Genomic DNA, 21,244 nt, shown 5'->3' on the forward strand with positions numbered 1-21,244 from the left:
TCCCTGCTCCGCGGGAAGCCTGCTTCTCCCTCTCCCACTCCCCCTGCTTGTGTTCCCTCTCTCGCTCTCTCTCTGTCAAATAAATAAATAAAATCTTTAAAAAAAATAAAAATAAAAATAAAATAAAATAAAATTAGTGTTGCCATTTGTATTTTAATAGGGGTGGGGATTGAAGAATTACTGCCATTTTCCAAAGCCTTCTTGGCGTGGATTTGATCACAATGAATGAAAATCTACTTCGGTAAAAAGCTCATGGCAAGAATAAGTAGCATGTTTGACCTTAATCACAGATGCTAATTCAGCTTTTATTTGCTGCCTGCCTATTCCACGAATATCTCCATCTTTCCTGATCTACAGGACAATTCCAGCAAAGCCTTTATTGACCTGCACCATACCTAGGAGGAAACTGAGGCTTTATTTTTATAATTTATTATTATTATTTTTTAGACGGAAACTGAGGCTTTAGGAAGTTGGGACGGCTTCCCTGTGATCATGTGGTCAAAGAAGTGCCCAGGTCAAGAATCAAACTCTGGTGACTCCAAGTCTAGGTCTTTCCCCTTAATGTTCCAGGTCAGGCTAATCTCGTAGACCAGCTGATAGCAACACGAGGCGTGTCTCTAGGCTGGTGTTTTTATTTCTTCTTCTGTGGAACAAGTGTTTTCATTCCTTAGGTCTGTGGAGGTGCCTCAGGAATCAGGAGGTCAAGAGGGAGCCCGAGTCAATGGCACCCAGTGCCCCCTACTTCTCTTTAACTGTGTTTTACCATTTTTTAGACTTTTGTGTTTCCAAGTGCTATTTCATTTGGAAAAAATATATATATATATATTTTTTAAAGCACTGCTCTAAGAAGTCAAGCCAAATCTAGCAAGGCATGTCTCCCTGTCTATACAAATTGTCCAGAACCAGAACAGGTTGCATAATGTCCTTCAAACAAACAAGCATTGAAACACAGAGATGAAAAACTCAGATGTGGGCTTGGGTTGGAACAGAGACCGTGTATACAATTGCAAAGGCCACTGAAAACCGTGAGCTCTGCTCTGGATGAATCCCTCGAGGGGCCTTTATTAGCTGTCAAATGGAAGTTGTACAAAGACCCCACTGGTCAGTTCGTTCTTGGTCACTTTCGCTTAAAGGCTGGCCATTGACACCGGTCACATGTGCCACTGAGAACAGGAACTTGGGCAGCAGGGTGATAGCCAGTCTCTGTGGTGACTGGTTCCCATCTCACCAAGGCCTCCTGGCTCATGGTTTCAGGCAGCGGGTCCCCGCTCGGCTCACCCATGCACTTGTGCCGTCAAGTCCCACATTTCGCTTTCCTTGCCTGCAGGGAACTTACAGTCCGGTAGGGAGAGGTAGATGCACATGCAAAGCTTAGCCGAGAAGCGGAGAAGAGGGGAATGGGAAGTGAGAGGGGACTGCCAGGATTAATAACCATTTATCTCATGGAGAAAGAATGATGAGATCTAGAACTGTTTGATTTTTCCAGATCTTGGAAGTGTCAAGAGTTGTGGGGCGGTGATTCTGTGTGGCTCTGGCTTGGGGTGATGAGGCTCTTTCCTTGGGCTCCTTTGTAGCCACTGTTTCCTGTGCCTGAATGCATCCCTGCAGTACCACCCCAACCCGCTCCTCCCCATTTCACCCACCTCGCAGACAAATGGCAGCTTAAACCCCCTTTCCTTCCAGAGCCCTTAGTATGCAGGTGCTTGAACTGATTGTCTGTCTGACCGCCCTCTTTGTACTGGAAGATCTTAGTAAGCAAAGGCTGTGCCTGGGGAATGAGTGAATGACAGAAGACAGAGCTGTGAAAGTGGGTTAAATTTAGCTATGGGGAGCCTGGATTTTGGACTTCATCTTGAAAGCAACAGGGTGTCTCTGAACTTACTAAGGGAGGGGAATTACATGATCTGATTTTTTAAGAAAAAAAAAAAGATAATCGGTACCAGTCTGATAACCTCATCGCAGGGCTTCAATGAAGATGAAATGAAATAATGGATGAGTATAAAAAAAAATTTTTTTTTTCCAAACTGTAAAGTGCTTACCCAAATGGAGGGTGTAGCTAAGATACTTTTTCTTTTTGAAGCCTGCTGTTCAGAATTAATATTTCAGTCAATGAAACCACCCCCCTTCAGTTTCTAATCTTGATTCATCTGATAATTCAGTGGTCAATTCCACTTTACATTTGCTCTTCTTCCCCAGTGAATGCAGGTAAAGGGATCCTACTTCCAGACCTGGCCTCTCTTTGCATTTCAATGGGTTCCCAAGTGGAACTGCCAAATTCCAGTGCGCTATTAAAATGGGCAGCACACCAACAAAAATCTGTCCTCATCAAAAATTCAGGAAAATAAAATAAAAAGATGTAAGGCCACATTTTCAAAGGATTCAGCCTGACCCCCTTGTATTTTTTTGTGTATGCAAAATGTATTTTTTCGCACCTGCAGGCATAGTCTCTATAAGCCAACTATAGCCTCCAAATTGCCAAGGCTTAAAAAAAAAAAATCTGCCTTTCAAATTCCGCCCAGAAACCCAGTAATGAAACCAGGATGGGTGAAGGGCTGCCTAAAACTATTTATAGGAATATTGGGGGAGATAATTACTATCTTGTGGCTTGTTCTGAAATACCTCTGCTTGGCAGAAATATGTGTACCGCACATCAGAGATTGAAGGGACTCCTTAAAGATGGTGGATTACTTTAATTTGTGACAGTGGCAACCTGAATGCCTTCCTTTTCCTTAACCTAGTTTTTAAATCAATCTGTAGGAGATGTTTTGGAAATGTCAGCTGCCGTCATTCATGTATTCATTCATGCATGCCTTCCTCTTTCATCTGAACTTTCACAGAACTAACTTACCCAGTATCTTCCAGGTCTCAGGCTCTGTGCTAGGCTCTGGAGTCAGCGGTGAATACAAGGGCAGTCCCTATTCTCGTGCATCTTCCAACGAAGTGTGGAAGACGGCCCACTAATGGTCATTCAGATAATTCATTACAATCATGATAAGAGTTTTCGGGGAGAATGCTAGTTTCTCTGCCAAGGAAGTTGCCATGAGGGCAGGGAGTTTTGGTCTGTTTTGTTCATGATGAAGTTCCATTTCTCTCACAGTCCTGTCATGCCTTTTTCATGAATTCTGAAACACAGGGTGCATTCTCAGAGGATATATGAGATGGTCCTAATGCAGGTGGAAAAGTCCAAGAAAGTGGACTTGCCCTGGGAAATGACATGTAGGGTGAGACCAAGAGTGACTACAAGTCAGGTGGTTAAGGAAGGGCACACGTAGGGGATGGAGAGTGGTCTGGGAGAGGAAAGAGTTTGTGAGAAGACCCCACAGGAAGATGGCCATGTGCCCTTGAGGCACTGAGCGAAGGCTAGAGTCCTCAAGAAGGGTGAAGAGTGAGTCTGCAGGTGTAGGCAGGAGCCAGATCACTTGGGATGTTGAAGGTGATAGCCAACATGCAGAAGTGGGAAAGGGTTCTGATCTGGGATAGTCCTGCTATCAGAATCCAGGAAACTCTGCTTCATGGTGGAATCAGGTACACTGGGTCTTCATGGAGTGGCTCCTGGGAGGATTTGCAAGTTGATAGAAACCATCATTCAGCAAAGACTGTAGACAGGCTCGCACCCCTAGGCTCCAAGGAAGCATGGTAGGCACATAGTGAGTGTGTTTTGATGAGTGGATGAATGAGTGCTTATTCATGTCTACCATGTGCCTAGCAGGAAGGGGGTCTCATTGACAAAGCTACAGAAATGTGACAACAAGGGGTGGGGGGGGTGCTCGGCAGTGTTTTCAGTGGCTTTGCAGAAGAAGCAGTGGCTTTGGTTTAGGACCCCAGCCCTTGTTCTCGTGTGGTTCTGTGGCCTTGAGAGAGTCACCTAAGCTATCTGAATTCAGTGTGTGCGATGCATCCAGCACAGTGCCCGTCTTACAGTCAGTGCTGCCTCAGGTCTCTCATCCATGTTTATTCATTCAGCAAGCATTTCTTGCCTGCCTGTTCTGTACTTGGCCCTAGGCGAAGTACTAAGGACACTGTGATCAGTTAAGACATTAAGAAAAATTTCTTGCCTTGCCCACCTATTCAGGTAGTTTGTTTTGATGATCCAATGAGAATATGTAGGAAGATGTTTTGGAAATTGGAAAGTGATGTATAAATAGGAGTTGTTTTTATTCTACAACCTTGCCTATTTATTGTTCATCACCTTTAAGCATTAGCTTATAAAATTACCAGTGGAATCACTTGTGAACCTGGTCAACTGCAATTATAAAAATTTTAGCTAGCTTTTATTTTAGTTCTTACTAAGTTCTAGGCACGGTGCTAAGCTTTGCATATATGAACTCCATTAGTCCTGACCACACCCCTGTGAAGAAACTGAGGCCCAGAAAGCACTTGCCCCAAAGGCGACTAGGGGAAGCGGCAGACTTAGATCCAAACCCAGGCACCCTGCCTCCAGAGCATGTGTTGGAAACCACCACATAACACATAGCACCAAGATTAGATTTTTATTTCTGTGGGAGACTGATCATTGTTTGCTTCCTCTCCTCCCTGTCACAGGCTAGATTGTCTGTTACCTGAGGGCTGAGGCGATGTTGACTTTCACCCACTATGCCTACAACAGTGCCTAGTATATAGTATGTATTCACGAAATGCACCCTGGATGAATGCTTTCTAGCAGCTTCAACACTATTTGATGCAAACAGATTGACCTCAAGACAGCGTGCAGCAGAACTACAGCTCTGAAATACCTAAAGGTAATAAAGGAGGCAGGGGGCATAGACACCAGTAATCTCAGGTCTGCTAGGGGACAGTATTCAGAAAGAGGTTGAGTTCTTTGCCTAAAGTCATTCTGGTGATCTAATATGAAAAAATGACTTGATTAAATAAAATATTGGTTTCATTTACATAGCCCTGTTAGAACCATAGCATTGACAGTGATGAATACCAGGAGACCAAGATCTCTTGGCTCACTGCCCAAAAGTTGCATGTGCGCTCACAGGTTTGGGTGACCTGCCCATGGTCACACAGCTTGCTAATGGCAGAGGCAGGATGAGAACCCAAGGTTTTGGCTCAGGAAATAAAGCGATGGTTTATTATGCCTACCCATTTTAGAACTGCAGTTTTAGGTTGTGCTCACACGTTTTCCCAGTTTTTAGACTTTGATTTCATATGGAGGTCAGTTTGGTAATTAATATGGGGATTGAGAGGAGAGCAAGACACAACACCAGCCTTCTCATTCTGGTTCCCATGTGTTATTCATGTCCTTGGAGAATTGAAGCAATCATGTTATTCCCCTGCTTTAACTAAGGTGTCCACGGTCATGTACTGGAAGATGCTTCACATTCTTACTCCTGCTTCACTGCCCACCAGGTCCTACTCAAAGCACTCCAGTGTGCACACTACCCTCGCTCTGCCCTCTCCAGCCCTGCTGGACTCCTGCTCAGACATCACCTCCTCCAGGAAGCCATCCTAAAGTTCCCCTCCTAAGCTTTTCAGGCTAACAAGGCTTTCCTGTTTCCTCTCCTACCGCACGGTGCTTGCCTTGGGGTAATATCTGTTGTGAACTCTTTGAGACAAGGTTCCATCTGGATTTTTCTGTGAATTCAGAGTTGATTTCAGTATATGGCACGCACTAGGTACATAAAACAAACAAATAAATAAGTAACAAATTGATGAATCTCCTAGAGGGCCAGTCACAGTTGGGTTCGCCTCATGTCTCTTTTCCTTCTCTGGGGGACTTCAGATTAGTGGACTTCCCTTGAATCTCCTGTGTGTTTTCCACTCATTGAGCCCTGATGCTCAACCTGACCACACCTCCCTTGCAACAACCCTGTACTTCCCCTGAGGAGCCTTCGGGGACCCTAGATGGCAGCCTGGGCAAATTTGGACCCCTTAGCCCTGCTTGGTCCTGGGCTAGACACTTTTCAAGTGCATTTATGTCACTTATTCTTTAAAACCATCCTGTGAAAGACTGGCCATTTTCCTGATTTGACAGGCAAGCAAACGAGGGCTTGGAGACATGAGATGCTTGACTTAAGCTCACAGAGCATGTCATGGAGCTGGTCATGGAGCTGCAACTGGGCCTCAGACTTCTGACTCCAAATCCCTTTGTCTCTTTTTCTCACTTCTGGATCTTTAGGAGCAGCAATTTTATTCCACAAACATCCATAGTTGCTCTGTCAACAACCCATGATTTCACCATAGTCAGAGTTGTTCTTGTACCAAGAAGAAGTGAAGAAACAACCCATGCATAGCCCACCACCCTTCTCTTCCTTATGCACCACGGGCACGCCTGTAGTGATGTTTCCCTGGGCTTGCTGTAATGGTGGCTGCTGGGCCATCAGGGAGGCAGCTTCTCTCCAAGCCTTGAAGAGAAGGTGACAAAGCACCCCTTCCCTCTAGGTGGTGGTACAGCTCCCCGGAGCAGCCCCTGTGTGGCTCACCTCAAGCACCAGGCAGTTCCTGCTGCCCTGTTCCTTGCTGAGGGTACCCTATATATGGATTTTTAAAAGGGCACCCATTTGTTTATCCCTCTTTTAAAAAACACTGGGAGTTAGAATTTTTACTTTGCCAAGAGAAGAAATTATTAAAAGGTGCAGGAGCCCCACCCTTTTTTTGATGCCCTTTCAGAAGAGGCTTGTTAACAAGGTAATGAGGATGCTAACCAAAGGCTCCCATGGGGTGAGTGGGGACTTGGGTGTGGTGGTGGTTCCCAGACAGGGGCCCATCTCACTAATTGTAATCCTGGAAGGTCTTTCCCTTGCCCTAGTCTTGGTGTCCTCATCTGGGCAGTTCTAGTCTCTACACAGCCGCCAGAGGCTTTTTCTTTCAAAACAAATGTTCATTAGACCAGTGCCCTACTTAGTGCCCATCTGGGGACTCCCATGGCACACACAGCCCATTACAGGGTACTGACCTTGACTGGCAGACCCTCGGCAACTGGGCCCAACAGATGCTCTTGTCTTTTCCCATACCCCACCCACTCTGGCACTCTGTGCTTCCCTCTTTTCCCCTAATACAGCCTGCTTTTCCACGGGTCAGCACCCCTACCGCTGGATCTTCTGTCTTGCCTTTGCCTTTCCTCTCTCTTGACTTTGAAATGCCTCGTCTCCTCCTTCAGATTCCAGCTGAATGTCCCTTCCTCTGGGAACACTTCCTTCATTCTCCCAGGAAAATGGATGCTTAACTCTGTGTGTGTGTGTGTGTGTGTGTGTGTGTGTGTGTGTGTATTGGGCGAGAATATGGATGGGTAGGACATTCCAGGTAGAGGGAACAGAGAGTGCAAAAGGGAAGGAGTTTGGGCTACTTGGAAGGACTAAGAGAAGGCTAATGTCCTTGGTGTGTTCCTAGTAGGAGATACAGTTCTAAACTTAGAACCTTAAGGGCCTATCTTGCTTTAGGACCATATCTGTTTTCCCTGCTAGACAGTGCATGCCTTGAGACCAGCGTCTCTTCTTCAGCTCCACATCCCTTGCTCTGGAACATGGTTGGTGTTAGTGAATGTTTAGTATTTAGTAGAAAGACTACAAGGGAGGAGGGATATGTTAATGAACCCAAGCCTGCTACAAGTTGCTTACATCCCTTCTCATTTCTTCCAAATCATATTTTAATATCCTTCCACCTACTGGTGTAGGTTTGGCAGACAGAGTTTATGGGAAAAGCAAGTTTTCATTTATTGTAGTTTATGTTTATTATACATACTATATTCTCATTATTTTATGCGCAAAGAATGTTTCTTACATGATACTCTTTGGGGAGATAATATGCAAAGAGATCTTCTATTTCATTTTTACTAACACCCACTGCAGTTTGCTAAATCATCACCTTCAAACCGTAGTTTAATTTAATCTGCTTTATTGCTTTCCAAAGCATCTCCAGTGAGTAAGAGTACATTCCTTCCCTGAGTTTCAGAAATAACTGATTCTAAAATATACACAGTAGATTTAAACAGGTGTTTTGTTCCCTTCAGCCTTTTGGAGTCTGTGTGTCTGTCTCCCATGGCTGAAGAGTGGACCTTTCTGACTTGAGGAAGATATCCAAAGGGGATGTAAAACCATGTGCTCTGAAGAGTAGTCTGCATTTGCAATTAGATAAATCTGGCTCTGCTAGTAATTAACAGTGTTAGATCTTGGATGAATAAATATTTTAAAGCTTTAGTTTCCACATTTGTAAGATGAGGATAGCTGAACCTAGGTTTCAGGACACCTAGTTCATGTTATGGTTTTAACATCAGTTTTTAAAAAGAAATTGTATAAAGTGCTTGGCAAAAGTCTAACACATGGTAAGTGTTAAAGAAAACAGTAGCTGTTATTGTTAAAAGTTAAAATGATACTTTTTGCCGTGTGACTTCAGTTAAGCTTCTGAGCTTTCTGTGCCTCTATATCCTCATCTCTAAAATGGGGATAATGATAGCAGTCTACATAGTAGGTTTGTTGTATGGATCAAATGAGCCAGTTCTTATGGAGTGCTGAGGAAGTGCCTGGCATATAGTAAATTACTGATTATTAGTATTAGTAATTTACCATATGCCTTATTACGAATATCAGTTATTATCACATATGGTTTCTCCCTGCTTTCAAACACCAAATGAAAGTGAAATTTCAGACTACATAAAGGGGGCTGTGTTTTGCCTAAGCAAAAAGGACTCTATCGGAGATTAATGATTCCTCCCTTACTGTGAGGTGCCTGCAAATCAGAAATATTTTCAGTTCCTGATTTATCTGAACAATTGCCTTTGTTGTGATAACTGTAATATTCTGGAGTCTCCATTGCCGGTTAGCTTTGTTGACCCCATTGAAAAATGCCTGATGACTCACAGTTCAAAAACTACCTTAATTAAACAAAATTGTCTAGATTAGTGTTGGGCTAAGACTGATAGTTATGAAAGCCCTTTAATTAACAAAAGCTTGTCCTCATTATGTTGTTCAAGACTTCATCAAATGATCAAAAAATGTTTGCTAGGCTCCCTGACTCGCCACATACCCACCTGCTCCTATCATCACTGCATGGTCATCTCCTCCTGCCACGTGACAAACAGAGAGGAAAGAGAGGTTTGCTGGGATGGGAGCTCAGCCTCAGCTCCAGCTCGGGGTGTGGTATTGTGACAAGGACAGGAGCATTGCACTAGTGCAGATAAAATGGGTCCCTTTATAAACAGAGAATTCACACTCATGTGCGAGAAATGCTTTTAAAATAGCTTTGTGGAGGTATAATTGGTATGCAATAAATTGCACATATTTGAAGTATACAGTGTGATCCATTCTGACATGCATATATGCCTATGAAACCATTCCCATGGTCAAGGTAACTAAACACCCATTTCTTCCCTAAGTTTCCTTGTCCCTTTGTCATCCCTCACTCCTGTGCCTTCCTTCCTGTCCTCAGATAACAACCAATCTGCTTTCTGGCTCTGTAGATAAGCTTTCATTTTCTAGAATTTTTTTTATCTATGAATTCACACCACTTGTAATCTTTTTTTTTGGTCTGGCTTATTTGATTTGGCATAATCATCTTCTAACAGAAATGTGAAGTCACACTGCCCACCTACAACGTTGTGTACTTGGATTGTTTCTAGTAAGAAACACCATTTATCAAGTGTTTTTTTGTGTGTTGCTTGTAGGATTCCATGTGTGCATCTCTTTAAATCCTCACAACAACCCTTTATTGTAGCTCAATGCCCATTTAGGAGATATCCTGACTTAAAGACTACTTCTTTCTACCTTGCTAGTGGCTGAAGGCAGCTCAGGCTCTGGTGACAGCCTGACTCTGAATTCAGAGAGCACGGGCTTCCGTCCCGGGCTGCCGTGCCTCCTGCAGTAAGATTTTGTACAAGTTACTTAACTGCTTTACACCTTAGTTTCTTCACTGCAAAATGGAAATGTGATGGTAGAAGGGCAACTCACTCTGGAGAGAAATAAATAAGAGGGTGCATTTTAGTGCTCAGCTTTGCACACTTGAAGGGCTCCATGAACATTAGATCTCTTTATTACTGTTACTATGTTGCAGTTCTTTAAAAATAGACATTGAACAAAAGCAGGACTTTTTCCTGTAAACAGACTGTTAGTATCAATGGGCACCTTATGTTGAGGAGTGTTCTAAGTGGTGAGAGCATGAAAAAGAGAATAGAAGGTCATGGAGAATCTTATGCTGCTTTTCTGCCCCAGTGGATGATTGCCTGGCTTCTACTAGACTCAGTAAACATTTGATGAATCAATGTGGGGTGGATGCAGGAAGGAACATGTTTGTTAATAGTAGCACCACCATGATTCAGAGAGTGAGAGAGAGAGAGAGAAACCCAATTCAGGCAAGAGTGTATTATCTCCCCACATTCCATTGAAGGTACAACCTGGAAAGGCTTTTTCTATTCATTAGTTATTTTCTATTCATTATGCTAAGACCTGAGATCCTAGCAGTTATTACACTTTCTGTTGTTACTAATAGGCCCCTGGATGATAACAAGCCTCTCGTCCTGCCATCTGTCTGTAGGCAAAGCCTTAGGGTGCTGTATTGGTTGCATCTTGAGTGCTAGTCACTAGGCCAGCAATGGATGAGCCATGTTCCATGGTTTCCTGATGACTGGCTAGGAGATGTGCTTCCACCACATTACCCCTGGAAATGCATTCTCTACAGGCTCTCAATTGCCACCAGCACCCAGGCCAGTGGGTTTCAGATGATATGAGAATTTGAACCTGGCACTGAGACTTGGAGATTTGCTCACGGGGCTGGCTCCATTGGAGGAAGGAATTGGGTACACCTAAAATAATTTTTTTTTCTTAACAAACACCCAAAGAGAAAGAGGGGTTTTTTCCAAGAGTGACACAGCATGTGAGAAAGAGCCATCTCTGGCCATCACAGAACAGGATTGCTCTTGCCTCTTGCATCTCTCATCAAAGCCTCTCCTTTTATCACTGTCTTTGAGGCATTAGGAATATAGTCACTGGTATTGTAATGTCATTGCGTGGTGACAGATGGTAGCTACTCTTGTGAGCATAACCTAATGCATACAGTTGTGGAATCACTATATTATACACCTGGAATGAGTGTAACATTGTGGGTCAACTATACTGCAATTAAAACATAAAATACAGTACTTAACTGCTCAAGAAATGAATGAGACCATCCTTATGGAGTGGGAAACACTTTGCAGATATTGGTTATAGTCGATGCTGGCTACTTCCCTAATTGCCTTTTCTGCTCTTCTGTAAAGTTGTGGTGTAAAGATCAGCCCCACCTGGAAATTGGTTAGGAACTGAAATTCTCAGGCCTCCACGCCACACCTGCTGAACCGGCAACTCTGGGGAAGGGGTAAGCACTCTGTTCCTTAACAATCCTCCGGGGTGATTCTGATGCCCACTCTATCAGGTTTGAGAACCACTGCTCTAAAGTGGTCTCCCTTTTGGGGTCTGCTCCTGTTTCCAGATACTGAGCAGGGATGGACATTGATTTGAACATTATGCTCCAGGCTCCTATCCCTCCCCTGACACTAAATTCTGTTCAGCTGTACCATCAGCTGCTATGCGATCCCAAGGATCCTGCGGCATCCCTCAGGCTATCACGGGCCATTTTGTGATTTGTTATTGTTGAGATTTTTTTTTCCCCCTTTGCTATTCTCAGCCAACAAATGCTGAAATGCTTCTGAGAGCCAGCCAGGTACCCCTGTTTTGGAAAAGTGTCCTTGTCTTTTTAATTGCTCTTCTGCTTACTCCTTGGAATGCCTGTGCCCATCCCTCCGGTCTTCTCTCCAGATGGCTGGTGGGTGAGCCTCATTCTCCTCAGTGACAGTGTGGTGGTGACTTTGTATCTTCAGGCTTGACATCATGACCTGCCTGCCCTTTTACTGTCAGAGATGATGGGGAGCTCAGGAAAGCAGGAGAAAGCAAGAGCTCGGGAGAATCTATTAGGGTTAGTGATTCCTGCAAAACCATTTGCTCCAGACAAGATTGCTTACAAATAACTCTGTTTCAACAAGCCAGGGTCTGTTATCCACTAATTATTTTTGGATTAGGAAGGGCTAACAGGACTTGGCCTTGGAAGGTCAGAATGATTTGAGTAGATAACTAGGTTGCTTCATTCCCTGGGGAAAGAAGGATCTGTGCGACCAAGGTTTTAGCACTTTGATTGAAGGGACAACATGTTCTTGTTTTTCTCTGATAAATGTTGATAAAAGACTACAGTTATATGATTTTCCAAATGTCAACTGTTAGGTCTTGTGGTTGAACCACTTGGAGGATGAAGCTCCTGTGGCGTCAGCCCCAAAGTTCTCATGGGAGAAAAGTAGGTTGCAAGGGGTAGGAGAGGAGCTAGGGAGACAGATGTTTAGGAGACCACAATCCGTCTTCCAGATGAGTGATAGTGAGGGCCATGGGGGGGTGGTCAAGGGAAGTCCCACAGGCCCAATCAGAATTTCTGTCCCCCATCCTTCACCCCTCCTCGGAGCTGTGAGTCCTTGGACGAGTTACTTCACTGTTTTTGAGACTCCCATTTGCCGATCTCTAAACCGAAGGAAAATAAATAACTATCTATGCCATCATTACAAAGATTAAGTGAGAAAAAATTTTAAGATTTATTTTAGCAAAGTACCTGGTACATAGAAAAGATTCAACAGATATTAGCTCTGATTATTTCTCCTGAAGTAGTGGTAATGAGTTAATGTGGTAGACTAGACCCCAGAATTCTAACTCAAGTTGATAGAACGGTTTTTGGTAATGAGAGAAACAAAATTGAAAAAAATCCAAAGACCAGAAAGTAGCAAGGAGAAGCAATGTTGATGTGATATAAAAGCACTGAGGCTTTGACTATTTTTCTGGAGTCTCTCTCTCTCTCTCTCTCTCTCTCTCTCTCTCTCACACACACACACACACACACACACATCCTCTTCTTTGATGATGACATCAGATAAATGAGGTGTGAGATTCTCCAAATGACAGCTCTCAGTGCCTCTTCTCAGGGTCATTATGAAACACTCTCCAGTTAGCTTGTGAGCCAAATTCTGGTCTTGCTTATTTTCATTTTTTCTGGAACACTTTTTTTTTCTCCCTGAAGAACCATCTATAATTTCTTCCCCCACCCCTGCTTTCTCCTGTAGATTACACACATTGAGCTATTATCATGTAGTGATGAGTCAGGATGAAAATTTCTAAATCAGAGCATAAATGGTTAATGCATTTGATTGGTAAAGAGCTAGACAGATTTTGAGTTGATCCCAGCTCTAGCATTTATTGGGCAAATAATTTTTAGCAAGTTAATCTCTTTTTTAGCCTTAGTTTTGTAAAACTTAAGGATAAAAACATGTTTATACATATATAAATGCCACACACTTACAGTCTTGCCTGACCTTCCAAGCTGGGGTTAGATGTGCCACCTCTTGTGTTCCCATGACACCTTAGACTTGCCCTTTCATGGGGTTTCGCCTATTTGCTTAGAACTGTTGATATTTCTGTCACTATTGGATATCTCTGTGGTGTATCACTGTATCCCCAGCTTCTTTCTAGGTGTCCAGGATGTAGTAGATGCTTAGTAAAATCTGGCTGAGTTGAAATTGCTGTACACCTGCCCCTAACACATGCCTATTAGTTGTCTGCAATCTCAAGAAGTGCCCATGGAAAGATTCCTTCTCTGCAAAATTTTACTAACAACAGTCCCTTCGATTCATTGACCACTTTCCAGAGCCCTTTCATGTCTGTGACCTCACTGATGCTGTGTAGGGTCAGGGTTTATACAGCCGAACAGGGCTGAGAGTGGGGCTCAGAGAGGAGGCATCCGGTCTCCATAATCACAGTTCGTAGTCAAGGAACTGGGATCTGAACAAAAGCTAACATAACTCCACAGCCCATGTTCTTTGGACCCCATATTTATTCCCTCTTCTGATTTCTCTCTCAGGGTTTGCTTCTAAATTTATCTCCATTGATTTTCCTGCCAGTATTCTTTACCACTTCTGCATCGATTGCATGGACCGAATTGATGTATGCACACATGGTGTAGGAACACTTGCTCAACCTAAGGAGGCAAGGTGTTCTCTGACTTAAGATCAGAACACCCATCTATTTCTTCAGAGATAAATATAATCAATTGTATAAGTATGGTGTTTTTTGTTTGTTTGTTTTTGGAAGTGGCCACTGATGCACTTGAGTTAACAAAGGAGGACTTTTTTCCTTTCCAAATATGGTTTTGTACTTCTAGCAACCCCCGCCGGCTGTTCAAACTTTATTCAGAAATTAAAGGTTTTATTCTCTATTGAATTTTCCTTGGAAGTTTCTGTGGTACTCTCCAGCCTTGTCTTGGAGATGTCAAGGACACAATAGCAAAGCCCTGAGGACAGTGTAGGCCCCAGGAAGCATACAGTCTAAACAGGGGCCATGTGGCCCAGATTTCCCAGAAAGGTCCCAGTTTTCAGAATCGTGTGCCAGGAGCCCACGAACACACCTATATCTTTGGTGCATATACTTTCCAGATTCATATGCAACCTGCCACATAAAATCTGAGGCTTTATAAGTAAGATGCTAGGTTTTTTAACCCCTAGTTTCTTACAAAGATGATGTGTGTGTGGGGGGGGGGGTTCTAGAGATACCTACATTATAAGGAAGGTTATTTAGATAACCACGATGAAAACATGGTAATGATAGATAAAATCATCCAACAAGGTCCTATTTCTTTGGTGTGCTAAACAGTTGATTCTGCACTTCCTGTTGGTCAAAGGAAAAAGACAAAAAACCAGTTTTAAGATTCACAGTTTCCTAGATTCTCTAGGAAACAAACAACTTGGTCTGAGGCGTCCCAGAGAGTATGTGCTGCATTTAAGGTATGTGCATGTTTTTTTTTTTTAAGATTTTATTTATTTATTTGACAGAGAGAGAGACAGCGAGAGAGGGAACACAAGCAGGGGGAGTGAGAGAGGGAGAAGCAGGCTTCCCACTGAGCATGGGACCCCGATGCGGGGCTCGATCCCAGGACCTCAGCCCAACGACTGAGCCACCCAGGTGCCCCAAGAGCATATATTTTTCTTTATGTAATTGAAACAGAATAATTTCCCACAACAACATCCTAAGAGTTCTGGCCAGCCTTCCCTTGGAATACAGTATGTCTTTACTCCACTAATGAAACTTTGCTAATTATAAAATTCCTTAAGTTGGGTCCTGGAAGAAAAATGTTTTGCACAGTTTACAAATAATATGCCTCTGTGGGGTGAGTGCTGACTCATGCATTTCAGGTTTTGGCTTATTTGGATATTCATAAGGGTCCGTCTTTGCTGATTATGTCAGCACAACCTCTTTATTGAATTATGGATTTGGTATTTAATCAAGGCCTGTGCCTTATTATTAGCGATGTAGCATTCCCTTGTTGCAGTGGAAAATGGAATGTGTAAAAACCTGCCTCACATGAAAATCTATTGGCCCACTAATAATGTTTTACGATACACTCTTTCATATCCCTATAATCCGTATCTGCCAGAGAAGTGAGAATAAATAAGCACACCTCACCCCTGGTGGGTGGGACGACGCTTCTGTCAGAGGGCTGGCCGGCTGGACGCTGTGCGGGTTCTCACGAGGTTGCTTTTCCTATATTAATCCTGTACTTGAAAGCTGAGGCTCTTTTTAGAGAAATACTTATATATAGGAGAGAGAATTTGTATTCTAATGTAATTGCTCACCTGAGAGGGTTTGACTTAGTCTAGGGATTCCTACCGCTTGGTTGCACCTAAACTTTCATAGACACCTAACTACCATCGCTTGGGCCCCACCTCCGGGGACTTGGATTCACCTGGTCTGGGTGGTCCCAGGTGATACCGCCATGCAGCCAAGCCAGAAGATAACTGAGTTGTGCTCTCAGAGGGGCAGTTCCTCTGTTTAATGGCTGTGAGCTGTGAGTCCCAGCTCCACACTAGACTTTGAGGATAAAAGTCTTCCATGACTTCTTCTGGAATCTGCTCTTCTGGGAGTCTGCTTGGGCATGTATGGCACAGGGGAAAGGGCTCAACTTGGAGTTCCTGAAATACAGGCTTGTGTCCTGGTACTTTTCTAGCTGAGAGGCCCTGGGGAATCTATTTCAGTCTCTGGAGAAAAGTCAGGAACTTGCTCTATCGTGAATTTGGAATTGCTTATATGGGAGACAGCATCGTAATTTCATAATTTTGATGCCTGAAAACCACCTTCTAGCTGTGTTAATACCAGTGAGTGTAGAGTGACTCATTGCTAAGAAAGGGAGAATCATTTTTACTTCTCTAGGATGTTGGGAAGATTTAAGTAAGATGATGTTACAAAGGGCCCTTCATGTGAGAAGTGGTTCATAAAGGTTTGTTCCCATTCTCATTCTCTGCCTCCCCTAGGATTCCTTCTTTTTATCCTTCTCTGTGTTCCTCTGGTAGAAGTCTCAAAGATTTTCACTGAGAAGCTGTGCATTAGATGCTCCTTTCTCTGGGCCCAGGTATCCAAGCCAGAGGCAAGTTAATCTTAAGTCTCCAGATTCTGACCTTCTCTGCCCATTGACAATTTATACCTGGTCTTTGGGCCTCCAGATTTTCTGTTCTCCACATTCCCCTTCTGCAGTCAGTGTTGTAGCCCTCAGATGAAGTTACGGAGTAGCACGATAAATGCCAGGAGAGGGAATGTCCATGGTGTTATGGGATCACAAGGGAGGTCCCTAACTTGGCTGGGGGATGGGGTTGTTTAGTCTCCAAAGACTTCCTCAAAGAAATGCCATCTCACTCGGGTTCTAGAGGTGTAGTTGGAGTTAGCCTCGCATGGAGAGGGAAGAGTGTTTGGGCCAGAGGAACAGTATGGGCAAAGACTCAGGGATGGGCAAGGGCTTGGTGGGCTGAGAGGGTCAGGATGGCAGGATCCCCAGGAGTGGGACTGAAGGCTGGAATAGTTCCTTTCCTTTTCTGTGCCTTTTTTTTTTTTTTTTTTTTAAAGATTTTTTTTTTTTTTTTAAAAAAAGGGGGGAAGAGGGGGGGGGGGGCGGGGGGCAGAGGGAGATGGAAAGAGAATCTCAAGCCGACTTCCCACTGAGCACAGAACTTGCTCGGGGCTCGAACCCAGGACCCTGAGATCATGACCCTAGCCAATACCAAGAGTCAGACACTCAACGGATTGAGCCACCCAGGGGCCTCACTGGGACAGTTTCTGAAGGAGAGCCAGTAAGCTCACAAATGTTTTGATGGCTGCTTATCTCTGTGCCATGGTCACCTGGTACTTCACATGTGCTGAGTTATATTTTTAGATTAGTGCGTTCTCAGGGCTTAGTGGGTGGGTTAATAAGTAGAAGGAATGGGGAGAAGCTGTCCTTGAGTGGGTGGTTTTAAAATGGGCCATGAAGAAGGGTGGCTGGGATTGTAATGAGCACAGGTGTGTGTGTGTGTGCATGTACATGCGTGTGGTGATGTGTGGTGCCAGGCTGGTGGAGCACGTGACCCAAGTGTGGTCATACGGCGGAGGAGGACTTCAGAAAGAGTGAACTTCTGCTGGTGGTGAGGGTAAATGGAAACGTCCTCACCGTCTGGAATCAGCTAGCTCAGCCTAGCTTATTTTTGGTAACTTTGCATTTTTTACTATGAAACCTGTAATTCCTGGGGTTTGCCGGGCTAAGGATTTGTGGCTTCATCCTATAGGAAGCCTTAGATAAATTTAAAGGAGAGGGCAGGGGCGCCTGGTTGGCCCAGTTGGTTGGGCATCTGCCTTTGGCTCAGGTTGTGATCCTGAGGTCCTAGGATTTAGCCCCGCATCTCCCCCATTCTCCTTCTCCTCCCTGCTTGTGCTCCCTCTCACTATCTCTCTCTCTCTCAAATAAATAAAATCTTTAAAAAAAATAATAAAGCAAAGGGCAGGGATGGGGTGTAGGTGGCATGATCAGATAGGCATTTTAAGAAGTTCTAGCTGCAGAGTGGAGAATGAATCAGAGGAGGTCAAGAATGGATACATTGTAACCTCTAAATTATTTTCTCATCTAATTTAAGGACTCTTTTCTCCAAAATATGTTACAAGCTTCTGCCTGAATCAGACAATCCTAATGTACCCTGTGGTTCCCAAAGGGCTCTCACGCATATTTTCCTGTGTTAGGTCAGAGGGGACAGTCTCCCCTAGTACCACCAAAGGGGATGCCTAGCTGTGGGGAGGCAGGGTTCCTGGCGCTTTCCCTACTTCTGTTTATGTGGTGAGCTCTTAGCTCCTTTTGGAAAAGTTGTCTTGATTTTTTTAAATAATGGTAAGAAAAAGTGGAGATCAGCAGGGAAAAGTGATCCACCCTTAGACCCCTCCCCCTATCCTTTTAGACCTAAGCCAGCTGTTCCTCATCCTCCATGAAACCTCCCCTCTTTCTCCTTTCCTCGCCTTCACCACATCCCTTTAGCCTTCTGTTGACTTTTGTGTTGTGGTATCGCTTTGAGAGTTCTGCCTCTTTCCCCTTGGAAATTACCAATCTCTGAGAAGAAGGATTAGTTACTCATTTTTCTATTCTTTTTCCCTACACATTAGAGTGATTGGTGCACAAAAGGTTCTGTGGCTCCAGGGGAGCTGGTCCATAGCTCCCCTGTTATTAGGAACAACTGCAGTTATGGTCTTGGGATACCTGCATCCGGCGGCCTGGTAGGCATCTCCGTCAGAAGGTGCCACGGGCAAGAGGTAGACATGCCCAGACCTCTTCCTTTCTCTGTTTCGTGTCCCAGGTGATGGTAACTTTGCACACATGCCTTTTCTCTGCCCATCACCCTCGGGGTTGATTTTGCCTCTCTTGTATGCATTATTGGTCCTCTCCCTCCAGCTCCTGTGTGTTCTCCACATTTTTCACCTGTCCATCCATACAAGCTTGTGCCCCCAGTTTAACTGTGTGCATGTCTCACAGTATCTAAACTTTTCCCTGCTTGGCCAAGTCACCCCCACCCTGCAGCCTTCCTGAAACCCGGACCCGTTTACATCTGCCCAGAACCCTGGACAGCTCCCCGTCATCTTGAGACGTCTCCTGATCAGGCCCCTGTATCCCTCTCCAGGGAGGAAGTGCTAATTACCCTGACAGCTAATTACTCTAGCAGTTTGCATTGTATCATCCAAGACGAAATACCACTAGTGCTTGCTCACAGAACTTTGCATAATGACGGAAATGTTCTGTCTCTGTGCGGTCCGATATGGTAGCTCTTAGCCGCATATGCTTGTTGAGCCCTGGAAGTGTGGTTGGTGTGACTGAAGACCCACATTTTTCATTGTACTTAATTTTAATTAATTTAAATTTAAATGGCTGTATGTACTAGCATCTACCATATTGGACATTGTACTTAATTTTAATTAATTTAAATTTAAATGGCTGTATGTACTAGCGTCTACCATATTGGACATTATAGTACTAGACTCTGTATCTCTGTTCCTTGGCTCAAGTGTTTCTCTGTTTCCTGAGTGCTTGTCCCTTCATTCTTTTCCAAAAAAACCTTCTACTGATCCTGTAGAATCAGCTCAACTCTCCAGCCCACCAAGCCTTTACTGATCTTGAGACGGAATTTGGTGCTGCTTCAGCCTGGCATCCACCCCCACCTATGGGACTCATGATACACTTTACTTTTGCATCTTACCATCTCTTGCCTGACTTTTTATTTCACTTCTCCCTATGAGACAGCAAGGTCCTCCACAGTAGGGCTAAATCTCTCCTGATATCCCAAGAGCATAGCCCCGTACCTGCTGGTCCCTGCATGGCGAAGGGCTGGGATACAGTGTCGGGGACAGACATTTCTGCATTCCAGCCCTGTTTCTGCTACCCACCAACTCTGCGGCTTTGGCCAAGTCTGCCCAGCTGAGCCTTAGTTCTTTCGCCTGTAGATGTGGCATTTTAATTCCTTCATTGCTCAAATGGTTATGAGAATTACTGATAATATACATCAAGTACCTGGGGCATGGGAGGCCCTCAGTAATTGGTCGCTGCTATTATTAGGTGTTCTACAAATGTTTGAGCCTTTACCACTACAGTCCCTCAGGTACTTGAGTGCTAGCCAGTGTGTTGATTAGCAACGTAACATTCACTTTTTACAATAACCCTAATAAGGGACTTATTACTTACTACTCATTTGCTAGTTGAAGTTAGACTCCACAGCTAGGACGTGACTTAGGTGGGACTCCAACCCACATTTGCCTGAGTGCAAAGCCCCCGCTAGGCTTCCTCACTGCTGTCACAGGCATTTCTACTTAATGCCAGGTAGCATTGCACATATTCAATTAAAGCAGATCGCGAGGAGAAATCATAACGCAACCAATGGAAATTTCCTGAACTAGTTGACTTGGGAGAATGTGCATTACAGTCCTTGTATGACGATAGTTCCGTTCCCTGTTTGCAGTTTTTAGGTAAAGAGATAAGGAAACATTTAATCCATTCTCTCAATTAGGATGTGTAATAGATTGTCATGGGCATTTTCAAGAGAAGTGTTCAATGCTAGTGTTGTGAAGTGCATTGATCAGCTGGTCTTGGAAGTCTCATTGATTATCAGGTCTGTGTAAAGCAGAAAGGCTGCTAGTATCTGATCCTTGGAAAACCTAAAGTTCAGTTTTTGAAGGCAGCTCACAGGACCCTCCAGTCAGGGCCTCACTCTCTTCATCTGTACTGTGAGTCCTGCTTTTGAAAAGACTTAACTGGAGGCTGGATTCTGGGCATTTTTATTGACACCCTTGGGGGCCCTGTCCCTAGAGCTCCTTTGTGTTTTGTGATCACCTCCCTTTCCCGCCTCATTTACTGAGTGCCCACTCCGTGCAGGGCACTGGGTTACCTGCTCTGAAAAGACAGCTGTCACTGAGATAGGGCTGGATGTTTGACCTCTGACCAGAGGACAGAGATAAAATGCCTGCACACACAATCTTAGCTGACATGTAAGGTAAGTGGCATTTGCCGCAGGTAAGAAGAGCCTCAGTGATTCACTCACTCCTCACCTCAACCCAAGGCATCAGGTACCACTATCCCCATTTTAGAGTTGAGGAAGCAGACACCAGAGAGATTACACAACCTGCCCAAATCACACAGCCAGAAACTGTGAGAGCTAGGATTTGAACCCAGGCTGTCCAGCTTCAGTCTTTGCTTGCGGACCCACAGCGTTCTCCTGCCTCTCCCTTTCTGGACTGATGGTTAGGGTATGTGGTCCCATGGCATAAGTCGTATGGGGGCTTTCCACACTGGTCTACACCGCAGATTACCCAAGAAGCTTTAGGCTTGCTGGGCCTGAATCCCTAAAAGAGGGTCCAGAAGATGATATGCTTCTTAAAAAAAAAAAAAAAAAAAAGTCTCCGAATCATGAATAGGA

The 21,244-nt window shown here is 44.2% G+C and overlaps 1 protein-coding gene across 13 annotated transcripts in view; it reads left to right on the forward strand.

The window, feature by feature from the left end:
• The window catches only part of DAB1 (DAB adaptor protein 1), a 1,119,086-nt gene that overhangs the window by 928,118 nt on the left and 169,724 nt on the right, over nucleotides 1–21,244 (forward strand). The window contains exon 1 of one of the 13 annotated variants that reach the window (XM_032428055.1): nucleotides 148–4,739. The exons of the other annotated variants lie outside the window; for them this stretch is intronic. The gene's annotated coding sequence lies outside the window, so the exon portion shown is untranslated. Of the gene's footprint in view, nucleotides 1–147; nucleotides 4,740–21,244 lie in introns of those variants that run through there. 13 annotated transcript variants of the gene reach the window in all.

This window comes from Phoca vitulina, unplaced genomic scaffold (genome assembly GCF_004348235.1).
Source record: "Phoca vitulina isolate PV1807 unplaced genomic scaffold, GSC_HSeal_1.0 scaffold2, whole genome shotgun sequence".
NCBI classification, from domain to species: domain Eukaryota; kingdom Metazoa; phylum Chordata; class Mammalia; order Carnivora; family Phocidae; genus Phoca; species Phoca vitulina.